Source organism: Octodon degus, unplaced genomic scaffold (assembly GCF_000260255.1).
Source record: "Octodon degus isolate 3935 unplaced genomic scaffold, OctDeg1.0 scaffold00057, whole genome shotgun sequence".
Taxonomy (NCBI): Eukaryota; Metazoa; Chordata; class Mammalia; order Rodentia; family Octodontidae; genus Octodon; species Octodon degus.
The window spans coordinates 4,428,103-4,440,203 of NW_004524633.1; the positions used below are offsets into that span (position 1 = coordinate 4,428,103).

A 12,101-nucleotide genomic window follows, 5' to 3' on the forward strand; every position below is an offset into this window, starting at 1 on the left:
AATAAATAAATAAAAAATTAAAAAAATAATACTGTGACCAAAACAGTATTCTGGGAAACAAGGACATCTTTTGAAACAGCCAATCTCTCTTGGCAGTGATAAAGTATAGTGTTGAAAAAGCACATCTTAGAGTGGGTTAAGATTAGATGTTATATGAAAAGGAGATCTCTTTAAGATGGGCTAAATAAACTGAGAATTTCTATGCTAACAAAGAAAACACAGTAGTGATACCTGTTCGTATGGTATCATTTTAAATATTTAGAGGATCCTACAGAAATTAAGTCATAACCAGGTATAATGACACCTGTAATCCCAGCTACTGGGGAGGGTAAGGAAGGAGGATTCCAAATTTGAGGCCAGCTTGCACAAATTAATGTGATCCTGTTTCAAACAATAGAAAAGGACTTAGGAATTGACCAATGACAGATATTGTCACGACTCTAGGTGAGAGGAACACTTCTCCATTGGTGGTGGAAGTGTAGACCGGTGCGTCCACTGTGGAAATCAGTGTGGATTAGAGGTCCCATTCAGCCCAGCTATTCCTCGTCTTGTATCCTACCATAGAAATGTATGTGGGGCTATGTTCACAGCAGCACAACTTGTCAGAGCCAAATTTTGGAAACAACTCAGACGCCCATCAACTGAGGAATGGATTAAAAAGATTTGGTTTTTGAATACAATGGAGTACTTCTCAGCCATAAAGGAGGACGGACTTGAGCCTTTTTTTTTTTTTTTTTTAGAAAAATTGATGCCACTAGAGACCATACTCATAAGTGAAATCAATCAGCCTCATACGTGTCAACATCACGCTGTCTTCCTGGTGTGAGAAACTGAAAGCGCACACAAGACCTAAAATGTACGGTAGATATCGTGAAATGAGGAACAGTTGTTCAGAAGGAAAAAGGAACGAGCATGGGTGAAAGGGGAAAGGGCAGGCGGGAAAAGGAAACAAATGCAAGTCAGTCACGCTATTAGTGTCTCTTAGTTCATTCAGATGGAAGGGTCCATCCCCGGCCACATGCAGTGCCAGCCCCGCCCCCAGGGTGGGCCGAGCAGGCCACAGAGTCTGGGTGTGGTGGTGCATGCCTGTAATCCCAGCACTGGGAGGCTCAAAACAGGAGGATCACTAGGAGTTTGAGCTGCGTAGAGACCCTGTAACAACTAAATACAATTTTTTTTTTTTAAAAGGAAGGTTCATGCTGATATTGATTGGAGAAGGTTTTATGCCCATATCTTGCACCCTGAGCAACTACTTTAAAGATAACAACATATAATGTATTAACTATTGTTATCCTATTATTTTGTTATGAATTTTTGTTTCACCTTTTTTCCATAAAATTAAAAAAAAAACTTCCTTAATAAAATTTAAAGAGAAGAAAGAAAAAAGGACTAGGGTGTAGGCAGGTGGCAGAACACCTGTGGTGCAGTCCCCAGCAGCCCCCGTGAAGGCACAGCCTCGCCAGCTTCGGATGAGAAGGGACTGAAGGCAGGGCCGTGCCACCTCCTCTTCCAAGGATGACTCTCTTCAGTATTTACTGCGAAAATATCAGAGGCTTGTGTTTCACAGCCCCAAAGGGCAGATGATCTTGGGTCTTTACGAAATTAGAATTAAGATCAGGTTGTTTGAGAAGCTCCCTCCCCGATGAGAATATTAGGTAGCGTCTCGCTGTTATTGAGGAGCTGTCCCCACGGGGGCTAACCTGCTTTGTCCTGAGGTCCAAGTAGGTCACAATGTTGTATGAGAATTTACAAACATATCATCTTCAATTTAAGAAAATGGAATTGTCAGCTATAGTGTTAAAATGAAAGAATAATGAGTTGTAAACAAAGGAATGAAATACACAAGAAGAGAGAATACCCAAAAGAGCAGACGGACTTGCAGAAGACGCAACACAACTTCTAGAAGTTGCTTGTGCAGCCCCTGCGGTTAGAAGGCTCCGCTCGGCGCAGGCAGCTGTCCGCCTTTCTGAGCGGGCCGAGCCCTCCGCCGTGCTCCGCCTCGCAGCCAGCCTCAGTGCAGAGAAGCTGGCAAGCAGCATCATGGAGTAAAGGAATAAACCAGACAGCAGGCACCATGAGGCTAAGCCGGCAGATCCGACGAGAGGCCGGGCTAGACCCACAGAGGTATTTTGATTATTATGAATTATACATAGCTTTTGAAAAAATATGCAGCCTCTGGAGATTAAAGAAATGAGTGTAACAGTTTAAGAAATAGTGGAACCCAACACAGTAGAAGAAACACGGCCAAAGAGAAGTTTAGAGATCAGAAGATAAAGCTCTCGTGTATTTACTCAGAGGCTGCTTATGAAGACAAAACAGGACTATGTGGCAGAGGGGTTCAGAGACTCGAGGTGGCAAGAGAAGGGCGCACCACCCGTGCAGCAGGATCTGTGGAGGCCAAATACAGAGGATGGGTAGACCTGGCTGGGGCTTTCTGACTGGCGACCTTTCAGAGCGGACGGAGGTCATGACTGTTGTGTTTTATACCTACGTGTCCCCAAAGCTTCATGCACTCGTAGGTGGGAGCTGGGGTGCCAACGGGACCCTGGGCTGCATCCTCACCACCACCGCCCACCAGGGAGTCTGCAGCTGAACTTGCTGTTGAGAGGCGGGGTAGGACTGGAGGAGGACACCCCTGGGGGCGGTGTGGGGATTCGATCCCTCCCCTCCCCCACAACCTTTCCCCACTTGCTGTCCCCCTGTTTCTCTGCCTGCTGCCCTGCCGCCCGACTTGGAGCCAGCCAGCGGGGGCCTGAAAGCCCTGCACGCCGTGAGCTCAATGCCCCTTTCGTCCCTTGATTTGTAAGTGTCGCATATTTTGTCTCAGTAATGAGAAAGGTCACTAAGACGATGACTCTCAAGACCTGGGAATCGTAAGTCCAGGCTGTAAAGCTAAATGCCTCATTAGGGTTAGAGATTTTGTGGGAACAAAACTGTTGCATTTTGGCCACCAGACCAGCAAAGATGATGGCTGTACTAGTGTCCTCTTGAGTTTCTCACAGGCAGAAGAAAGTTGAAGAGACCCACAGAGGAGCAGGCCCCTGGAATCCTCAAAAGAGGCAAAGGGAGGCCCCGCAGGGGTGTTGGGACCCTTGCTCCCCCTCTGCCTGTAGCCACCCCGACACACTGACCCCAGCTCTGTTCAGGGCTGGCTTTGCCAGTGAGCTCATCGGCAGCCATCCAAGGCTGGCGACTAAAGGTGGCATCTTTCTTCGCATATGGTTGAAAAATGAATGATGCTATTTTCCAACTAAAGTTGAAGTAATATCTGCTTTGCTTGCGTTAACAAATGTACCTGATGAGGCAAAAGAGACTCCAGCTTAAGGGAGGGTCTCTTGAGTTAAACTCACCCCATCAGCCTTTCCGGTATAGCTACCATGAGCCCACTTAGAGAAAACCAGGGTCATAAAATGGGAACAAATAGGACAACCTGGGAAAGAGAGCAAACATTAAGCCGCACTGCCCCGTGGCAGAGATGGTCAACAGTGGCTGGGAAAAGTAAACCTTCTTGTAAAATCCCTGAAGATGAGCTATGGAAAGGTGGTTACTATGGAAACCTGTGAAGTGTATAACCGGAAAGCAAAGTTCAGGTGGGCACCATCAACTTGGGGGTCCTGACCCAAAGGCAGGCTGTCACGAGCCCACAAGAAATGCTTCCTTGTTCCTTGGCACTTGGTCTCTTTTGTGGGGGCTTCTCTTCAGCCGCTCCACAGGTGGCAGGGCCCCCAGCTGATTCCAGCTGGCCACCTGCGGGAGACTGAGGTTGGATGTGACCTAGGCAAGATTCAAAATCAGATTTCTCACCCACCTCTGATTCACTGGAGACTTGCTTTTCTTCCAGGCTGCAGTTTGGTGGGTGCGGGCTCCCAGATGTGGCAGCCATTTGCTTTTGGTGTAGCTGAGAATTTGGTCGGAGTTTCGTCTCTGAATTTGGTCAGTTAGCCTTTGGGTTTGTTTTGGTCGGTCCTGGTGATAGAGGTATTCTAACCTGATGGTGGGAGCTCCTGGGATTAGAGTGTCTGTCTGCTTGCGCTTCCAAATGCGCCTGTTCAGATCACCCTGCATCTGTCGTCTGGATTGGCAGCCTGCTGGTGCCTGCTTCTGCCCTTCCCGCTCCTCCATGTCACCCACCCAGCAGCTCAGAGGAGTCCAGACCTGGCTGTGCTGCTGCGGAGCACCGCAGCTACAGCTGTTGTTCCAGACTTCCCGACTTTGGTTTCTCGCCGTGGTGTGGGCTGGAAGGGCGAGTGCCCAGCTACTGGCTGGGGGTACACCTGGCAGCAAGCCACCGGGGCTGGGATGTACCACCAAGAACTCTGATGAACTTGAGGGGGACACTTCATACCTTTTGTGGCCTTCTCTCAGTGTAGGGTGGCCATCCACAGGCAGGCTCAGCCTTCATGAAGCCAGCAGGCTGTGGGAGGTTGTTCCTGGGAAACTGGGGCATTTGGATCTGTTCCCTTGTATAGATTCCCACTATGCACAGGCAGGACGATGCCTCAGTGGCTGAGGGTGTGTCGCTGTGGCTTTCCAGACTGAGTTTTAGTAACCCCCCTGGGCTCCGGAAGAGAGGATCTTGCCTTTGGCCTCCAGCAGCACCACCCAACACCCCTCTCCCACCTCGGTAGGCGACCCCCCACTCTGGGCTGCAGAGAGGAAAGAGATGCAGGGGAAGAAACTCCCGACCTGAAGGATACATGGGACCAGTTCGTGTTCTCTAAAACAGGAATGGGGTTAAGAGCAGAATTTATTTATTGGGGGGAAGAAAGCTTCTCTTTGAGAGAGGGACAGAAGGGGACCTGAGGAGGTTGCCAAGGAGCTTGTCCTTTCTAGGGACTTTTGTACAGCAAAACCTTGAGGTGAGGCGGGTCTAAGGTGGAAAACGAGGGAACTCACTAAGTGGGCATGAGGTAGGGCAAAACTATGGTTAACCAACAAGACTATAAGCACAACTGCTTAGGTAACATCGATTAAATCAGGATCCAATAGGGTACGTATTCAAACAGGCATGAATACAGAGCAGGGGCTGTACCTGTAGGTGTTACTGACTCTTCCTGGCGTTTTTTTTTTTTTTTTTTTTTTGATACTGGGGCTCAAACTCAAGACCTTCTAGGCTTGTGCCTTGAGCTATCTCCCCGGTCCCTCCCTGGCTTTTGCAAGGTGATAGATACTTATTTAGAGTATCAATCCCTGATGTTTATCCTTATGGCGGTATGTGGGTGCTTTTGTTTAAGCTTTGGTCTGCAGGTGTGGCCGGCAGCAGAGGTGCCTGTCTTCCCCACAGTTGCAAGGTGGCTCTTCCGCACTGGCTCCTTTGGGGACTGTGCCCTGTCTGACTGGCTATAACATTTCTATCAAACTCAGCTGCCTACAGCACTGGCACAGCGGCCCAGACATCTGCCATGAATGAGTTTGTCTCTGTTAAGAGAAAGTGTTCAGAAAGTGTTGCATAACGGAGAGGATGCAGAGTGGAGATACAGACGGGAAAATAGAAAGTGGTGCTGGCAGCCCATAGGGAGGAGGCCGGCTGGAGTCCAGGGAAAGGGGAGAGAAAGGCAGACAGGGAGGAGGTCCTCGCGCTTCCCTGGATCCAGACCAGCGTGCCCATTGCAGGGAGAAGGGGCCTTTGAAGCTACAACATCCTAAGCTGCTAGACGGGAGAAGAAGGAAGTGTTCATGATGGAATCAGAGGAAGTTCCAGTTTGAGGTCATGGGTCTCCGCCTCTCAGCCCCAGGAACCCACGCTAGCTGCCAGTGTAGGGGGAAAGCCTGCTGGAGTTTCGCTAGGTGCTGGTGCAGATTTAGCAGTAGTTACCCATCTGTGACCCCGCTGGTGAACCAGAGAGAGCTCAGTGTTCTCCAGAGGCTCGGGCAGAAGACAGCCCCCAGGTCTGGCAGTGCGTGTGTCCCCAGTAGTAGTGGTTTGTGGGACGTGCGGAGCCAGTTGGTCTGAGACAATACCCAGTGACCATGGAAGCTGGAGGAGGGGGCGTAAAGGCCACATCCAGAGGCTGCGCAAGGCAGGGGTGTGGAGGGAACATCAGTCCCTGGAACTGGCCCTTCCCGCCAGAAGCAAGTCCAGGCCAGATGAATACTGTCCTGCCAGGACTCGGGCACTGTCAGAGCTGTGGCTGTCACCCTCCACCCTACCGTGCCTAGTCCTTGTGCTCTGCTCAGTTTGCTTCCTCGCGCTTGAGCTTGGCACACTGCCCTGGGCCCGAAGGAGGCTTTGATCTGATTCCGTGGCTTGCTGCATCGCGAGACTTGCTTGCTTTGAATGGGAGGATGGGGGTGTGGAAGAAGATGCCAGCAAGCGAGGCCAAGGCCCGCTCGACGGTGGCTGCCAGTATTGAGCCAAAACAGAATGTGAATATATGCATTAGCTATAAAGAAGCTTTTTATGTTTTTCAAATTCTTTAAGAGATTTCTGCTAATTGACCTACAAAATGTTTTTGTAATTACAAACTTTAAAAAGGTGATTATAATTTAATTTGGCCAAAATATAATTGGGTACACTCTGATTGTATAAACAAATTGTCTTGTGTGTGTTTTTGTTTGTTTACTTCTGTCCAATCTGTTTTATTTGAGCTCAATAATTTATTCTTTTTGTATTTTTGAAATTTTAAAGCATTTGGCTGGGGCTGGGGAAATGGCTCAGTGAAATAAGTGCTTCCCTAGCAAGTGCAAGGGCCTGAGTTCAATCCCCATTTCTGCCAAAAAAAAAAAAAAAAAAAAAAAAAAAAAAAGCGTTTGGCTATAATTTAATTTGGTTTAACGTCTTCTAAATGAAAGGCATGCTTCCTCCAAGGTTGCCAGTTGCTCAAAATGCTGTCGAATATGGCTTGATAAATGTGACGCATGTTGTTGTTCATGCATTGTAACTTGAGTGTCTCTCATTTGTTCACACTTGCGTGTTCAGGGCTGAGATTATATTTTCAGTGGTCATAAGATAGCTAAACAGAGATCCCTTAGGGTGGGGAGGGGCTGCTGGACAGGACCCCAATTGATGGATGGAAAGCAGCTGCCTAGAATAATACTAATGTTCCTGCTCATTAATAAGGAGCCCCAGTAGTCTCCATGGCCTTATAGGAGACACCCCAATAAATATTGTTCAAAATGCTCGTGGTATTAACAATTCAGGAATCAGGGTGGCCGCGGCAGCGCAGCTGAAGGCACTTGAGGGAAGACCCTTCCAGCACCGCCCTACGTTCGTCTCTCAGCGTTGGCCACAGGGCCTGACACCAAGCAGGTCGTTAAGCATAACGAGTTTAAGTGAGATAGATGTTAAGACAGTATGGTCTGGATGTTGCCAACGCCCACAGAATCGCTAGAAACGAGTCGCCGAGGAAAATTCTGCTCCGGAATCACCTCATTTCTTTTTTGTTTGCAGTGACACCCTCCTTATGCCAGATTTCCCCTATTCACTTAGCAGGGGCAGCGGAACTGGTATCTGCGGGGGACTTCCTACGTGCCGGTCACTTAACGCTGCTCACATTTAAGACCTTGTAATTTGCAAGGCTCCATAGCCCTAGTGAGAAAGGGGCGACGTCACGAGCTGTCCAGTGACCCAGAACCGGCACGCAGGCGCGTCAGAAGGGGCCCGAAGCGTGTAAGTAGCAGCGCTCGCCCCTGACCAGCGTGCTTCTAGAAATTTCCCTTCTCAGCTTAGACGAGGGCTCTTCACGCTCCACCGACTGGAACAGACGGGGCGCGGGGACAGAGGCCTCCGGACTCCCCAGCGCAGGAGCCGCTCGGGGGTGGTTGCCCACGACGTGCAAGAGATCGGGCCGGCCAGCCAGGAAGCGCGGCCCGGAGGCTCGTCAGGCGCAGCCCTGCGAGGGGACAGCCTGCCTGCTGGGCGCAGCGCGAAGCGGCCTGTGCTGGCCGGCCCGAGGGCGGACCCGGGCCGCGGCTCGTTTGCATATAAGGCACTTTGTGGGTATCACACCTCATATCAAGATTTTGGGAAAAGATGGAACTCAATACGAAGTGTGGTTTCTGCTGAGTGGTCACGTTCTGGCCACCACAGAGTCGCGGTGTCCAGTCGAGCTGTGGCAGATAGGAGACTGTATGTGTCAAGGCTGAAACCCTTTTAATAATTTTATAAGAAGCAAGTTTATTTCCCAGTCCTGGAGGCGGGAAAATCCGAGGTGAGGCCCCTGTCTGTCTTCCCAGGGCGCCTGCCGGGCCCTTCAGACCTGCGCTGTGCTCTGCTGCCACCTGCCGGTCATCTCAGAGAAGGCAGGAGGATCCTGCCCCATGCGGCCGGCTCGCGAAGCGCAGGAAGACTCCAGGGGGCTTCCCGCTCGCAGCTGCTAATTAACTTATTTAACCTCGAACCACCTTTGCATCATAGACACCCCCAAAGTCTCTCCTGGGGTGGGAGCTTTTATTATTAGTACGTCTGTGTTACACAGGAAATGCATGCATTGTGGGGGAGTTGGCACACGCCAACAGTCCCAGCGCCCAATCCTTCGCCTTCTGCCCCCAGCCTGGAGGTCACAGCTTTGTTCCTCCAACCCAGATCCACGGGCCAGTTGCGCAGGAAATAGAGTCCCTCAAGGATAAGAAATGGACAAAGATAGGACACCACGTGGCCTTAGCTCCGCCCGGCGGCGGCGAACCTGTGGCTCCCCCGCTGCGGCCGGCGGGCTGCTGGCGCCCGCCGCTGAGGGCGCTCCTGGGCTTGCCATCGCCGCTGGAGCCGTCTCCTGCCGCTGGTTGCTCTTAAAGGACTTAACAGGCTCACCTGCTCTGAATTGTGAACTAGGATTTAGACTCGGTCCGCTCACCTGCTGCTAGCGAGTGTCCAGTCATCCTCATAGACGCTTGTGTTAGTCATCGCTTTCTGGGGGGACCAGCTGGCACGCGTCCTTTCAAGGAGGACAGGTTCTTGTGGCTCCTGGCTCACGAGTTGCAGCCCATGCTCAGCTGGACCTGAGGCGGGAGCCTCGTGCAGAAAGGCGCAGGAAGGGAAGCTGCTCACCCGACCGCGGCCTGGGAGGAGCCGGCGCGGGGCTCCTGGCCCGGCGGCGGTCCGCAGTGTCTCCCTCCCGCGGTCCACGCGGGGCCTCTGTAGGCGGCCCTGAAGTCGGTGGTGTTCAGAGCAAAGCCCAGCTGTTCAGCAGCCCAAGGCCGGGGGTGGGCTGGGGGTGGGCGGTGGGGCAGGCCCAGGCCCAGGCCCAGGCTTCTGTTCTCCTTCGCCGGGCGCCTTGGAATCGACTGCCCCATGCTCCTTGTGGCCTCAGTGATCAGCGCGGTGTTCAGCCGGCAAAGCGGACGTGGTTTGGCGGCTTTGCCCGCGGAGGCCTGCTGAGCGACTGTAAAGACGCTGTGCCTGCTCCCTGGAGCTGTGACACCCTTTGCTTGCCCAGGTGTCTCTGACGTTCAGAGGGGAGGGCCTGTGCCCAGAGCCTGGCGCCCGGGCTTCAAACAGGCGGGCAGAGGCTTCCTCTGCGTCTTCTGAAACCGGTGTCTCCTGGCGCTCGTTTTCCGCAGGCGGCTCTTCCCTCCTCTTCCCGTGTCCCCAGAAGCCCACGGGGAACATTTGCCGTGGCTGCCCTGGAGTCCCGAGACCTGGCGCTGCCTTCTGACCCACGGGTCTTTCTGTCACCTCTTCCGTGATCTCCTTCCACCCCTCAGCCCCTGCCTTCCCTCTCAGTGGTAACTGCCCCCGCCCTGATCTCTCCACAGCCATCTGAAAATTTCACAAGTGAGTTGTGGGAAACGGCCACATTTCATTTAGAATTAACTCGAGGGAAAGGAGAGGGTGGCCTCAGAGGACTTTTTTGCATTGGAAAGATCTGTACAAATCAAAGTTGAAGACTTGTCAGTGGGAACCTTAATTTGAACTAAGAGGGACTAAGCAGGGCTTCTTCCCATCAGCAAATGAATCCCCCAAATCAAGCTGGATTTCTCCCCATTCCAAAGCAGGCACTTGCTCTGCTGCGCTATCTCACCGGCCCTCGCCTTGAGTCTTTTCAGTGTGGTGTTTCAGAATCTGAGTTGTTCCTCTGGAACAGACACGCTGTGTGAACGGAACACACATTGTCTTCTCGTGCTGCAGAGCAGGAAACAGAAACACAGCAGCATTAGCGCGCTCCGGTTTGCACAGCTGGGGGCCGGGGAGGGGGTCTCACAGCTTAGGTGGCTTTGCTCTGTCGGCTCCGACCACACAGGTCTTCCACGCTGTGTGTTGGGCATTCAGGAAAGCTGGTGTCTCAGTGGCCAGCCCACATTTTCACGTTGGATCTGTGATGCTGGGCCTGGGGCTTCGTGGTCCACGTTTCCCAGACTCCTCTGCCAGCGGCTTTGCTCGTAGGTTGTGGCATTAGAAGCTGTAGAAAGAGGCTGGGGAGGGAGAGAGGGGAGGGCGCCTCCTGTCTGCCTTCCTGTTCCTGACCACGTTTATGAAGGGTCATAGACTGCTGCAACCATGCCCCACAGCTGCCCGCCTCGCAGGCCACGTCCACCTCCCTTGGTGGCCACAGAGCAGGCTGCGCCGAGGCCTTCCACAGCAAGTCGTCAGGTTGTGGCTGGGCTCCTTCTGAAGTCGTCTCAGTGACAGGTTTCCAGGGCTTCCTCCAAGAGGCCTGGATTCTGGACTTCAGAACCTGTCCTGGTCTTCAGCCCACCTAGGGGTTGAAGTTGCTCCGAGCAGCGCTCCGTCTCTGGACCGCAGCAGCCGTCTTCATGTGCTAGTTGAGCGTTGTATGCCTGGGGAGCGGATTCTGCATCCTCTCTTGAGGAAACCTAGGGCTCTCAGTGTCCCTCAGCAGACTTGATGGACACATCACGCTCGCAGATATCACGCTCTAAGAAATGGGAGTCTTTGCGGGCATGTAAGCAAAAGTGACTTTTTGTTTCTAATTGCGTTTAGTTATTTATTTTTATTAGTGTGTATCCGTAGAATGTAATGATCACATTTCTCTTGGGGAATGAGACACTCTTCCTGTGTCCCCGTACACCCTTCCTGTGTCCCCATATACCCTTCCTGTGTCCCCGTACACCCTTCACGCGTCCCTTACCCTTTGCCGTAGGATTGCGTTTCATCACTGATCAGCATGTGACATCGACAGCTTTTCCTTCCATCAAACTTGCTGTTGTCGTCTCCAGCGTCATGCTGTCATGGTTCCCCCTGCGTGTCTGGCATTGCTTCCCCTCCCCCTATGTCCTGGGAAGACATTTCTTTCCTTATCCTGGTGTCTCTTAGGTCCTCTGAGGGGTCCTTTTGCTCACTATACATACTTTTCCTGGGATGGCTCATTCATTCCCCTTATTGCCTGTGTTCTGATGATGTATAAATCCTTGTTTTCAGCCACGTGTTCCTCCTCAGTTTCCGACGCACTGTCCAGTGGCCCAGGACGTCCCCATACAGTCCCTCCCCCTGAGTTGCTTTACAGGTCCTACATTGTGATATGGGGAGACCCACTTCCATCCAGTGTTGCTGGAAACCCCCTGGGCAGCGTGTCCCAACCCAAGCTGGTCCTCGCTCCTTCCCCCACCCTGTCTTTCCCGCCATTTCTGGAGTGAGTAGCTAACTAGCATTCATCCTGTTGTCCAGGTTGGGAAAAGCGCTGGGCCTCGCCCTGGCCTTCTGCGCCTCCCTCGTGTCCCACACACCAGCCCCACCCCGAGTTCACCGCTGCCCATCATCACCATTGCAGCTGCGCTCTAGGCCCCTGCAGCTTCCAACAACCTCCCACCACACCTCAGTTTCCTATTATGGTATTTAAAGCTCAGCTTCTATGCAGGGGTTAGAATATTTTTTCCCCAAATAAAAATCTAATCAGAGTCTGTCCTACATTTAAAATCCTTCAGTTCCAATTCTGCCCTTACAATAAAGCACAGAACCTCAGCGTGGCTCATCAAGTCACTTATGGTCTTGCAGTCGGTTCCTCTGGGCAAGGGTTGCGTGTCTTATGGGATGAGGTTGCCACCTAAAGGCTCTCAGTTCTGGCCTGTCAGCGGGGCATACCTGGGAAGCATCCGAGGAGGAGGCACTGCTCTGCAAAGCCTGCCATCTCTTTTGCCTATGTGCATGGTAGGGGCCTGCACCATTGCCTTGTGGGGAGGTGTGACAGGATTTTGAGAAGTGTGGC

At 52.1% G+C, this 12,101-nt stretch overlaps 1 pseudogene; it reads right to left on the reverse strand.

Annotated features, from left to right (window-relative positions):
- LOC101575050 overlaps nucleotides 1–12,101 on the reverse strand; it is a 783,209-nt pseudogene that overhangs the window by 103,453 nt on the left and 667,655 nt on the right.